The sequence below is a fragment of the Meles meles genome, chromosome X (assembly GCF_922984935.1).
Source record: "Meles meles chromosome X, mMelMel3.1 paternal haplotype, whole genome shotgun sequence".
Classification (NCBI taxonomy): domain Eukaryota; kingdom Metazoa; phylum Chordata; class Mammalia; order Carnivora; family Mustelidae; genus Meles; species Meles meles.
Window position 1 is genome coordinate 87,806,087 of NC_060087.1, and position 13,551 is coordinate 87,819,637.

At 38.2% G+C, this 13,551-nt stretch overlaps 1 protein-coding gene across 1 annotated transcript in view; it reads left to right on the plus strand.

Moving 5' to 3' along the window:
* Positions 1-13,551, plus strand: part of IL1RAPL2 (interleukin 1 receptor accessory protein like 2) — a 706,648-nt gene that overhangs the window by 387,492 nt on the left and 305,605 nt on the right. The window lies entirely within an intron of this gene.

A 13,551-nucleotide genomic window follows, 5' to 3' on the forward strand; every position in this document is an offset into this window, starting at 1 on the left:
AACCATGAGAGACTGTGAACACTGAGAAACGAACTGAGGGTTTTGGAGGGGAGGGGCGTGGGTGTTGGATGCACCTGGTATTGGGTATTAAGGAGGGGATGTTTTGCATGGAGCACTGGGTGTGGTGCATAAACAATTAATCTTGGAACACTGAAAAAATAAAATTTAAAAAAATTTAAAAAAATTTGGTGTGGTGTTATAAATTTTATACATTAAAAGGTTAGATATCATGGTAAGTGTTCTTACCACAACAAAACACAAAGGAGCACAGGGAATTTTTGGAGGTGATGAATATGTTTAGTGACTTGATTGGGTTGATTGTATTAGGAGTGTGCACCTAGGTCCAAACTCCTCAAGATGTATACATTAAATTTCAACACTGTGTTTTATATCAATTATACTTTAATAAAGCTAAAAAGAATAAATTTGTTTGATTTTAAGCCACTATATTTATAATAACGTGTTATAGCAGTTGTAGATAACACATACCTTATCTTAGGTAGACTCCACTCAGTGGAAAAGGAGCCAACACCATATAGCAAACACATTTAGTAGACTACTCTTTTGATATGACAGAGAGAATGCAGTTCCCTCAGCCATATTGACTAGATATACTCCTGAAGCTGACCACTCACACTTACATAGAAAGTGGAGATGAATCAAGATCAATTGAACCTCATAAGGCATGCAAATCATAAGATCATTGCACTCATTGACATTCTTATATTTTTCACTGGTTCTGTTTAACTCTTTAGCTATTAGAAAAGATTACTGGTTATGATGAGAAAACTCTTTTCCATTGTATCACAGCTTTGTTACCCTAGGTCCATAAGGATAGTGTGAGTTTGAATAATGTCTTTATTTCTGCAACGGGTATTCTTGGATCCTGCTTATTGAAAGCTGGAAAGAGTTTTCTAGGAAAACTCTTTTCAGTAGAATATTTTTGTGCCATATATATACAAAGCTCCATTGACCTAGCCTCAGTAGGGCATATGCTTTGAATTGTTTTCTAGCCATGAGGAAGAATTTTTCCTGAGCCATCCATCTATCCTCCCACATGTGCCTTCTCCTTAATAAACAGCCAGCAATTCATTGCCCAAAATCAAACTGCAGACTGACACAATAATTTTAGAGATGTACTAGAGAGAAGACAATTGGCTTATATAACTGGACCCATGAACTTGGTCTCTAGTAGCCAGATGAAAAAAAAAAACAGGAAAAAAATTTTACTTTAGGTTTGAGAATGATTATCTTAGCATCTTCTATATAGCATAGTATTCAAAAAAAGCGTATCTCTTTCTTTATAGCAAACATCTTGAAATTTACATCTGAACGAATGAGACTTAATATACTATGCTTAACTGTTTTACAAAGAATATATTTTGTGTTTTTAAAATTGAATTCCTGTGTAATTATATACTTAGATACCAAATGTATACCAGTCAATTTTTAGGTGGTTGGCTCCTTCAGTGAACAGGTAACAGAGGAACTGAAAATTTGAGTGAAACCAAATACTTAAGATACAGTTCCAAACTTCTAAAATTCTTTTTCCCTAATTACAGTGCAACCATATGGCATTTTTGGGTGAAAAATTGTTACAGGCAGCTTTTGTTTTTATGGATTATTAAATTGGCTCTGAACAGGTCTCAGTATAAGTATTGTGATTGGAGATGGGCCTTTCACCTCTTATCTGCGGTTTCTTTTCTTTTTGTGTGTGTTGTGATTTTAAAAAAATGATGTATAATTGGCAAATAAAATTATAAGACATTTAAAATGTACAAAATTATAAGACATTTAAAATATACAATGTGATGATTTGTTATACATTGTAAAAGAGTTCTCCCCATTGGGTTAATTAACACATCCCTCACCTTACATATTTATTTTGTTTGTTTTGGTGAAAACATTTATGTTCTACTCTTTATAAACTTCAATTATATAATACAACATTATCAACTATACATTATATTATCAAACCTTATATATCTTATAATTGAAATTTTGTGCTTTTTTTCCCCAACGTGTCCTTATTTTCCCTACCCTTACCTCCAGCAACCTCTTTTTGACTGTTTCTATGAGGCTGACTTTTTTACTTAAGTTCACCTATAAGTGGTTACATACAATATTTGTCTTTTTCTCTCTGGCTTCTTTCACTTAGCATAATCACCTCCAGGTTTATCTATGTTGTCACAAATGACAGAATTTCCTTCTTTTAAAACTGAATAATATTTTATTGTATAAATGTATATACCTACCACATTTTTATCCATTCATCCCTCCAGAGATACTTAGGATGTTTCCATATGTTAACTTATGTGAGTAATGCTGCTATGAATATGAGAGTATAAATATTTCAAGATAATTATTTCATTTCCTTTGGATTGTTTGATCATGTGGTAGTTCTATTTTTAATTTTTTTGAGGATCCTCCCCAAACTGGTAAGTTTACATCCCCACTTAACAATACACAAGGGTTTGACATGTACAGACAATAACCACTGGAACTCCAGTGCTTAATTTATCAAGCTGAGGAGAACAGTGTGGTTCAGTGTCCTCTGGAGGCATGTGGGGCAACAAGAGATTCTTATTTCCAGTCCTGCTGAATCTTGAGCAAGTTGCCAGATCCTTCTGTGCCTTTATTTATTTACCAAATAAGAGGAAAGACTCCTACCGGAGCACAATTTATACATGGCAAAGAGTGAAACAGATACTACAAAGGTCCAGAAACATAGAATGTTGTTAGAAATAAACATTACATTGTAACACACTATGCCAAGTGTAGTTACGAAATATCCTAGAAGTATACAGGTAATCCAAGAATCAAAGGGGGAATAAAAGAAGGCTTTTGAGGAGAAACTACTGATGTAGAGTGGAATGGGGGTAGCCACAAAAAGGAAGCAAAGGGTTAATAGAAGTTTTGCTTTAGAAATTTACCTAACCAAGTTCCTTAATGACCAAGTGCACCTGTAAGCCACTGTAAACAAAGATTCTGCTTTCTTTAACTTGTTTAAAACATTAACCTTTGTCAGCCTCCAGGGCAGATTCTGCTAGAGCAAATCAATCAAATCAAGGTCAAGGAGAAGTAGAAGAAAAAATAGAGTTAGGATGGGAATGAAGGTAGTGCAGGAGAGCTTTATAAATTGTTCAGTATTATGAATATGTAAGGAAAAATGCTGATGATAATAATAAGGTTACTCCTAGGCTTTGAACTCAGAGTTATTTTCTTTTTAGAATAGCCATGTGTTCATAGCCATTTCCTCCTCCACTATCCCTGAAAGTGGAGAGGATATATATTTGCTGATTGCAACATTCTTTCAACTGAAGACAGAACCACAGACCAGTATTTTCCTGATAAAGCCAAGAGACAGAAACCCCAATAGTTCTTTTTTTTTTTTTAAACCCTAGTGGTTTTCAACTATTTGGCAGTCACAGATCATTTTGAGAATATAATGAAAATTACAGAAACTCTGCAGAAAAAATAATGTCCACAAGCTGAAAATTGTGCAGGAATCTCATAGTGTCTCAGAACACAGATGAGAAATCTGTTTATCATTGGACTACTCTAGCATCTTTTTATGTGCTCATTTGTCAGCTTCACCACTGAAGAGGAAGACTAGTAAGGATATTAGAGTGATTTCTATACTGTACATTTAGACCTTAAAAAAGTCAACCACCTCTCAGGTCAGGGATTATTAACAAGATGAAGCATAACTGGAATGCAGTAGATGGTAAGTGTTTTGGGAGCTCACTGGAGGTTTGAGTGATCAAGGGGATCTTCAGTAAGTCTGAAGGATCTGAACTATCCTTGAAACATTTAAAGCAGGAGAGAGGGAGAAAAAGACTTGTTTATATTATTACATAAGACTGTCTTCAATGGCCAGAGATTCCTGTTATGGATGTGGTGGGAAAGAAAACTAGAAACTTGTAAGTAGGAGGAATAGAAGGTGGAAGAGATATGATCCAAATCCCTTGACATCTGCTTTGTGACTTGGCATCAAGGAAATGGATCAAGCTTATCTGATAAAAGTAAATGGTGTGGGGGGGGGCACCTGGGTGGCTCAGTGGGTTAAAGCCTCTGCCTTTCGCTCAGGTCATGATCCCAGGGTCCTGGGATTGAGTTCCTCATCAGGCTCTCTGCTCAGCGGGGAGCCTGCTTCCTCCTCTCTCTCTCTCTGCCTGCCTCTCTCCCTACTTGTGATCTCTATCTGTCAAATAAATAAATAAAATCTTAAAAAAAAAAGTAAATGGGAAAATATATAGACCTGTGAGAATTGCACCTCTATCTTTGTGATTTGTTTTAGTTTATGTGACAAGAGAATTTTCTGAGCTGTACTTGGATTCACAGAAAATCTATTCCTACAGAAGTTGAGGGATTGTCAGTAAGGTTTAGAAGTTTGTGATGTGTAAGGATATGTTTCTGAGAGAACTCCAGTGCCCACAAGTCAAGGGATGAATGGGAGGGATGGATATGGGTAAATAATATGGGGGCTCAAACATTTTATTTTCAATAAAATAAGGTTCTGGGGACAACTTGTTGCAGTGGTTTTTCCCAGCCAGACCATATTCTCATTGAGTGCATATCGTTTATTTAGATAGCAAGTAACCAGTGCAGTAGTGACTTGGCAAGAAGGAACTTTATCCCTCTTGAACTGGGCAGGGTTTTTTTCATTTAATCCATCATTCTGAAGTTACTGCAATATTTTCAAAAGGCAGCAAGTTATTCAGAGTTGATTTTCACAGCAGCCCTAGAACACAGGAGAGACAGCCCATAATTACAAAATAGCATGACATCTAGAGGAGAAGCTAAAAATCATCCAGGTGTTGGGTATCCAGGATATCAAACACCTGGCTGGGATGAAAGACTTTTAGGGGGCAGTGAAAGCATCTGTTTGGAAATTGTTTAGTTAAACTTTTTGGTTTGTGTGTGTATATATATGTATATTGTGTGTATCCCTGTGTGTATATTTGTACAGGCCACATCTCCCCTAGTGGACGAAAACCTGAGGACAGAATACGTTTGATATCACACTATACTAATTAGAGTGCCATGCACATAAGAAATAATAAATGTAATAAATTCAAGATTGATAGTGATATTTAAAACAGACTTTGACACCATCATTTCTACATTCACATGATGATATTTAGAGTGTCTACTGTGTCTTAGACACATAGTTGGGGATACAAATATAAAATATATACTTATTTTCTAGAAGGACCTCACAGCCCATTAGAAGACACAGAGAAGTAGGTAAATAGAGTGTGTAGTGAGTATTGGTGTGATAGAAAGAGCAGAGAGTCCTGAATTATTTCAGAGGAGGGGTAAATACCCAGATTGCAGGGTTGAACTGGAGTTCAGGCATAGAGGAGATACAACAGGACTAGGTCGTTTGGTATTAGTAGAACATTTGTAATTGGGCTCCAGATTTTCAGACTAGAGTTCGTTCTTCTATACACAAGAAATATGTTTTGTAAGGTCATAGAAATCAAAGGTCAGAAGTGTTTTGAAGGGAAATGTTGCCGGTCATTAAGTAGGCATTATTTATCCTTTATTGACACCAAGATATCATACTAAATGGTGAGGATAAGGCAGGTAATTAATATGAAATGTTCACAGATTATTTTATCAAGAAAGTAAATAACATTGGGGCGCCTGGGTGGCTCAGTGGGTTAAAGCCTCTGCTTTCGACTCAGGTCATGATCCCAGAGTCCTGGGATCGAGCCCCGCATCGGGCTCTCTGCTCAGCAGGGAGCCTGCTTCCTTCTCTCTCTCTCTCTCTCTCTCTCTCTCTCTCTCTGCGTATCTGCCTGCTTGTGATCTCTGTCTGTCAAATAAATAAAATCTTTAAAAAAAAAAAACTTAAAAAAAAAGAAAGTAAATAACAACCAGGTACAACACTGTAAATGTGTGATGAATTTTCTACCTAATTCCAAATTCACATATGCAGTTTCCTCCAAGGTGTTTCAATGTGGTGGTCCTGCTAGTACCTTTAGTTCAAATACAATCAAAACCCTATGGCTATCACTTAAGATCCCCTAAAATCTCAGCAAACATTAATTGTGACTACAGCATTTATTCATTTTATAGTGCAAACAGAAATGCTTGCTGTTTCCCATATATGGTCTGTTGTTTCCACCAATGTGTTTTTGTCCATCCTGTTTCCTCTATTGGAAATTTTTTCTCCCATTTCTGCATACTCAAATTCTTCTCCACACTTTAAGGCTCTATTCAAAAGCTACCCTCCTACCAGGAAATTTCTATTTTCCACTTTATTTTTTTTCTTTTTTCTTTTCCATTTTATTTATTTTTTTCAGCGTAACAGTATTCATTGTTTTTGCACAACACCCATGCTCCATGCAAAACGTGCCCTCCCTATTACCCACCACCTCTTCCCCCAACTTCCCACCCCTGACCCTTCAAAACCCTCAGGTTGTTTTTCAGAGTCCATAGTCTCTTATGGTTCGCCTCCCCTCCCCAATGTCCATAGCCCCCTCCCCCTCTCCCAATCCCACCTCCCCCCAGGAACCCCCAGTTTGTTTTGTGAGATTAAGAGTCATTTATGGTTTGTCTCCCTCCCAATCCCATCTTGTTTCATTTATTCTTCTCCTATCCCCCTAAACCCCCATGTTGCTTCTCCATGTCCTCATATCAGGGAGATCATATGATAGTTGTCTTTCTCCAATTGACTTATTTCACTAAGCATGATATGCTCTAGTTCCATCCACGTCGTCACAAATGGCAAGATTTCATTTCTTTTGATGGCTGCATAGTATTCCATTCTGTATATATACCACCTCTTCTTTATCCATTCATCTGTTGATGGACATCTAGGTTCTTTCCATAGTTTGGCTATTGTAGACACTGCTGCTATAAACATTCGGGTACACGTGCCCCTTCGGATCACTATGTTTGTATCTTTAGGGTAAATACCCAGTAGTGCAATTGCTGGGTCATAGGGTAGTTCTATTTTCAACATTTTGAGGAACCTCCATGCTGTTTTCCAGAGTGGTTGCACAAGCTTGCATTCCCACCAAGAGTGGAGGAGGGTTCCCCTTTCTCCGCATCCTCGCCAGCATCTATCATTTCCTGACTTGTTAATTTTAGCCATTCTGACTGGTGTGAGTGATATCTCATTGTGGTTTTGATTTGTATTTCCCTGATGCCAAGTGACGTGGAGCACTTTTTCATGTGTCTGTTGGCCATCTGGATGTCTTCTTTGCAGAAATGTCTGTTCATGTCCTCAGCCCATTTCTTGATTGGATTGTTTGTTCTTTGGGTGTTGAGTTTGCTAAGTTCCTTATAGATTTTGGATACTAGCCCTTTATCTGATATGTCGTTTGCAAATATCTTCTCCCATTCTGTCAGTTGTCTTTTGGTTTTGTTAACTGTTTCCTTTGCTGTGCAAAAGCTTTTGATCTTGATGAAATCCCAATAGTTCTTTTTTGCTCTTCCTCGCTTGCCTTTGCCGATGTTCCTAGGAAGATGTTGCTGCGGCTGAGGTCGAAGAGGTTGCTGCCTGCATTCTCCTCAAGGATTTTGATGGATTCCTTTCTCACATTGAGGTCCTTCATCCATTTGGAGTCTATTTTCGTGTGTGGTGTAAGGAAGTGGTCCAATTTCATTTTTCTGCATGTGGCTGTCCAATTTTCCCAGCACCATTTATTGAAGAGGCTGTCTTTTTTCCATTGGACATTCTTTCCTGCTTTGTCGAAGATTAGTTGACCATAGAGTTGAGGGTCGATTTCTGAGCTCTCTATTCTGTTCCATTGATCTATGAGTCTGTTTTTGTGCCAGTACCATGTTGTCTTGATGATGACAGCTTTGTAATAGAGCTTGAAGTCTGGAATTGTGATGCCACCAACTTTGGCTTTCTTTTTCAATATTCCTTTGGCTATTTGAGGTCTTTTCTGGTTCCATATAAATTTGAGGATTATTTGTTCCATTTCTTTGAAAAAAATGGATGGTATTTTGATAGGGATTGCATTAAATGTGTAGATTGCTTTAGGTAGCATGGACATTTTCACAATATTTATTCTTCCAATCCAGGAGCATGGAACATTTTTCCATTTCTTTGTGTCTTCCTCAATTTCTTTCATGAGTACTTTATAATTTTCTGTGTATAGATTCTTAGCCTCTTTGGTTATGTTTATTCCTAGGTATCTTATAGTTTTGGGTACAATTGTAAATGGGATTGACTCCTTAATTTCTCTTTCTTCAGTCTTGTTGTTGGTGTACAGAAATGCAACTGATTTCTGTGCATTGATTTTATATGCTGACACTTTACTGAATTCCTGTACAAGTTCTAGCAGTTTTGGAGTGGAGTCTTTTGGGTTTTCCACATATAGTTTCATATCATCTGCGAAGAGTGATAGTTTGACTTCTTCTTTACCAATTTGGATGCCCTTAATTTCTTTTTGTTGTCTGATTGCTGAGGCTAGGACTTCTAGTACTATGTTGAACAGCAGTGGTGATAATGGACATCCCTGCCGTGTTCCTGACCTTAGCGCAAAAGCTTTCAGTTTTTCTCCATTGAGAATGATATTTGTGGTGGGTTTTTCATAGATGGCTTTGATAATATTGAGGTATGTGCCCTCTATCCCTACACTTTGAAGAGTTTTGATCAAGAAGGGATGCTGTACTTTGTCAGATGTTTTTTCAGCATCTATTGAAAGTATCATATGGTTCTTGTTCTTTCTTTTATTAATGTGTTGTATCACATTGATTGATTTGCGGATGTTGAACCAACCCTGCAGCCCTGGAATAAATCCCACTTGATCGTGGTGAATAATCCTTTTAATGTACTGTTGAATCCTATTGGCTAGTATTTTGGCGAGAATTTTTGCGTCTGTGTTCATCAAGGATATTGGTCTGTAGTTCTCTTTTTTGGTGGGATCCTTGTCTGGTTTTGGGATCAAGGTGATGCTGGCCTCATAAAATGAGTTTGGAAGTTTTCCTTCCATTTCTATTTTTTGGAACAGTTTCAGGAGAATAGGAATTAGTTCTTCTTTAAATGTTTGTTAGAATTCCTCTGGGAAGCCATCTGGCCCTGGGCTTTTGCTTGTTTGGAGATTTTTGATGACTGTTTCAATCTCCTTACTGGTTATGGGCCTGTTCAGGTTTTCTATTTCTTCCTGGTTCAGTGGTGGTAGTTTATATGTCTCTAGGAATGCATCCATTTCTTCCAGATTGTCCAATTTGTTGGCGTAGAGTTGCTCATAGTATGTTCTTATAATTGTCTGTATTTCTTTGGTGTTAGTTGTGATCTCTCCTCTTTCATTCATGATTTTATTTATTTGGGTCATTTCTCTTTTCTTTTTGATGAGTCTGGCCAGGGGTTTATCAATCTTGTTGATTCTTTCAAAGAAAAAGCTCCTAGTTTCATTGATTTTTTCTATTGTTTTTTTGGTTTCTATTTCATTGATTTCTGCTCTGATCTTTATGATTTCTCTTCTCCTGCTGGGTTTAGGGTTTCTTTCTTGTTCTTTCTCCAGCTCATTTAAGTGTAGGGTTAGGTTGTGTACTTGAGACCTTTCTTGTTTCTTGAGAAAGGTTTGTACCGCTATATATTTTCCTCTCAGGACTGCCTTTGCTGTGTCCCACAGATTTTGAACTGTTGTGTTTTCATTATCATTTGTTTCCATGAATTTTTTCAATTCTTCTTTAATTTCCTGGTTGACCCATTCATTCTTTAGAAGGATGCTGTTTAGTCTCCATGTATTTGGGTTCTTTCCAGCTTTCCTCTTGTGATTGAGTTCTAGCTTCAGAGCATTGTGGTCTGAAAATATGCAGGGAATGATCCCAATCTTTTGATACCGGTTGAGACCTGATTTGTGACCCAGGATGTGATCTATTCTGGAGAAGGTTCCATGTGCACTAGAGAAGAATGTGTATTCTGTTGCTTTGGGATGAAATGTTCTGAATATATCTGTGATGTCCATCTGGTCCAGTGTGTCATTTAAGGCCTTTATTTCCTTGTTGATCTTTTGCTTGGATGATCTGTCCATTTCAGTGAGGGGAGTGTTAAAGTCCCCTACTATTATTGTATTATTATGGATGTGTTTCTTTAATTTTGTTATTAATTGGTTGATATAGTTGGCTGCTCCCACGTTAGGGTCATAGATATTTAAAATTGTTAGATCTTCTTGTTGGACAGACCCTTTGAGTAGGATATAGTGTCCTTCCTCATCTCTTATTATAGTCTTTGGCTTAAAATCTAATTGATCTGATATAAGGATTGCCACCCCAGCTTTCTTCTGATCCCCATTAGCATGGTAAATTGTTTTCCACCCCCTCACTTTAAATCTGGAGGTGTCTTCGCGTCTAAAATGAGTTTCTTATAGGCAACATACTGATGGGTTTTGTTTTTTTTTATCCATTCTGATACCCTGTGTCTTTTGATTGGGGCATTTAGCCCATTAACATTCAGGGTAACTATTGAGAGATATGAATTTAGTGCCATTATTAGTCTGTAAGGTGACTGTTACTGTATATTGTCTCTGTACCTTTCTGTTCTACTACTTTTAGGCTCTCTCTTTGCTTAGAGGACCCCTTTCAATATTTCCTGGAGAGCTGGTTTGGTGTTTGCAAATTCTTTCAGTTTTTGTTTGTCCTGGAAGCTTTTTATCTCTCCTTCTATTTTCAATGATAGCCTAGCTGGATAGAGTATTCTTGGCTGCATGTTTTTCTCATTTAGTGCTCTGAATATATCATGCCAGCTCTTCCTGGCCTGCCAGGTCTCTGTGGATAAGTCTGCTGCCAATCTAATATTTTTACCATTGTATGTTACAGACTTCTTTTCTCGGGCTGCTTTCAGGATTTTCTCTTTTTGTAAATTTTACTATTAGGTGACGGGGTGTGGACCTATTCTTTTTGACTTTGAGGGGGGTTCTCTGCATCTCCTGGATTTTGATGCTTGTTCCCTTTGCCATATTAGGGAAATTCTCTCCAATAATTCTCTCCAATAGACCTTCTGCTCCCCTCTCTGTTTCTTCTTCTTCTGTAATCCCAATTATTCTAATGTTGTTTCGTCTTATGGTGTCACTTATCTCTCGAATTCTCTCCTCATGGTCCAGTAGCTGTTTGTCCCTCTTTTGTTCGGCTTCTTTATTCTCTGTCATTTGGTCTTCTATATCACTAATTCTTTCTTCTGCCTCATTGATCCTAGCAGTGAGAGCCTCCATTTTTGATTGCACCTCATTAATATCTTTTTTGATTTCAACATGGTTAGATTTTAGTTCTTTAATTTCTCCAGAAAGGGCTTTAATATCTCCAGAGAGGGTTTCTCTAATATCTTCCATGCCTTTTTCGAGCCCGGCTAGAATGTTCAGAATCGTCATTCTGAACTCTTGATCTGACATATTACCAGTGTCTGTGTTGATTAGGTCCCTAGCCTTCGGTACTGTCTCTTGTTCTTTTGTTTGTGGTGATTTTTTGCACCTTGTCATTTTGTCCAGGTAAGAGGATATGAAGGAGCAAATAAAATACTAAAAGGGTGGCAAAGACCCCAGAAAAATGCGCTGTAACCAAATCAGAAGAGACCCCAAATTGTGGGGGGGAGAAAGGGGATAAAAAGAGGTTCAGGAAAAAAAAAGAAAAAAATTTAAAAAATAAAACAAATAAAGAAAAAATATAAAAAGGAAAGAAAAAATATATATATTTAGATAAACTAGTCAAAAAACGTTAAAAAAGAAAAGGGTAAAAGTTTTTAAAAAATTAGCAGAAGAAGAAAAAAGAAAAAAATTGAAAAAAGAAAAAAAAAATTGAAGTAGCCACAAGACTAAAGAATCATGGGGAGAAAGCCTTGAGTTCTGTGCTTTGCTTTCTCCTCCTCTGGAATTGCGCTGTTGTCTTAGGAATTGAACCTACTTTCCTTGATAGATGAACTTCATCCTGGCTGGATATTTTGTTGATCTTCTGGGGGAGGGGCCTGTTGTAGTGACTCTCAAGTGTCTTTGCCCGAGGCAGGATTGCACCGCCCTTACCAGTGGCCGGACTAAGTAATCGGCTCGGGTTCGCTTTTGGGAGCTTCGGTTCCCTGAACGCTTTCCATAGAGTTCCGGAGGACGGGAATGAAAATGGCGGCCTCCTAGTCTCCGGCCCGGAGGAGCTGAGAGCCTGGGGCCCCACTCCTCAGTGCGCCCCCAGAGGACAGCACCCAATCACTCTCATATCCCCAGCCTCTAGCCGCGCTCCGAGCTCACCCAGCCCTCGACCACTTCAAGGTAACCCTGAGCTGAGAGTTCAGTCCTCGGCTCTGTCTCTGCAGCCAGCTTCTTCGTTCTAATACCTGCGAGCTCTGGGACACTCCGACACCCCCGATCCTTCTGTGACCCTGCGGGACCTGGGGCCACGCTGACCCTACGTGGGCTTCACCCTGGTTTAGCCTCTGGAGCAATGTCCCTCAGTGGAACAGACTTTTAAAAGTCCTGATTTTGTTTTAGATTCACTTCTCCGCCAGGCCTACCTTTCAGAAAGTGGTTGATTTTCTGTTTCTAGAGTTGCTGTTCTTCTTCTTTTCAATCTCCCGTTGGATTTGTAGGTGTTTGCAATGTTTAGATAAGCTATCGAGCTGATCTCCTGCTACCTGATGTAGTCTCAGCCTGCTACTTCTCCGCCATCTTGACTCCTCCCCCTATTTTCCACTTTCTTGTCCCTTAAAAAACAAAATAAATTCTTGAAGTGACTGCTACTTTATTCAATATTTCATAGCATTTTATTTGTACTTCTCTCATACAGAAAGAGAGATTTGGGTATCGTCCATGCAAATATAATAATTGAAGCCTTAAAGTAATATGAAATTGTCAAAGGACAAAGTATAGAGAAGAAATAGAATAATATTGAGGTCAGAGTTTAGGGGAACAAACTTTAGGGAGTCTGAGGGGAAAAAGACCCATAGAAGGGGACAGATACAGTAGCAAAGAACTGAGAAAGAACAAGGAGAAAGTTATGGTTAACAGTGTTGAATATGGGGCACCTGGGTGGCTCAATCATTAAGCATCTGTCTTCAGCTCAGGTCATGATTCCAGGGTTCTGGGATTGAGCCCCACATCGAGCCCTGCATTGGGCTCTCTGCTTGCCTGGAAGTCTGCTTCTCCCTCTCCCACTACCCCTGCTTTTTTTCCCTCTATTGCCATGTCACTCTCTGTATCAAATAAATAAAATCTTCTAAAAAAGTATTGAATAAGATAGGAAATCAAGAGAAAGAAATGAACAATGAATATCTGTTGAGTGAATGAAAGGTTGGAGGAAGAATAAACAAATGAAAGAAGACAGAACAAATGAAGAGACCACTAGATTTAACAAGCGGCAATATGGAAAAATTTTGATGGAAGATAAAAGAAAGAATTGAAATCTGAAAAAGCTGTGGTGGACTCCTGGATCTTCTACTGTGTAAATTTAAGCAAGTTACTTCTTTTTTTCTTAAGATTTATTTATTTATTTTAGACACAGAAAGAGAGAGCAGAGGGAGGGACAGAGGGAGAGAATCCTAAGCAGACTACTCCCTGAGCACAGAGCCTGACATGGGACTCTTTATCTCATGACCCTGAGATT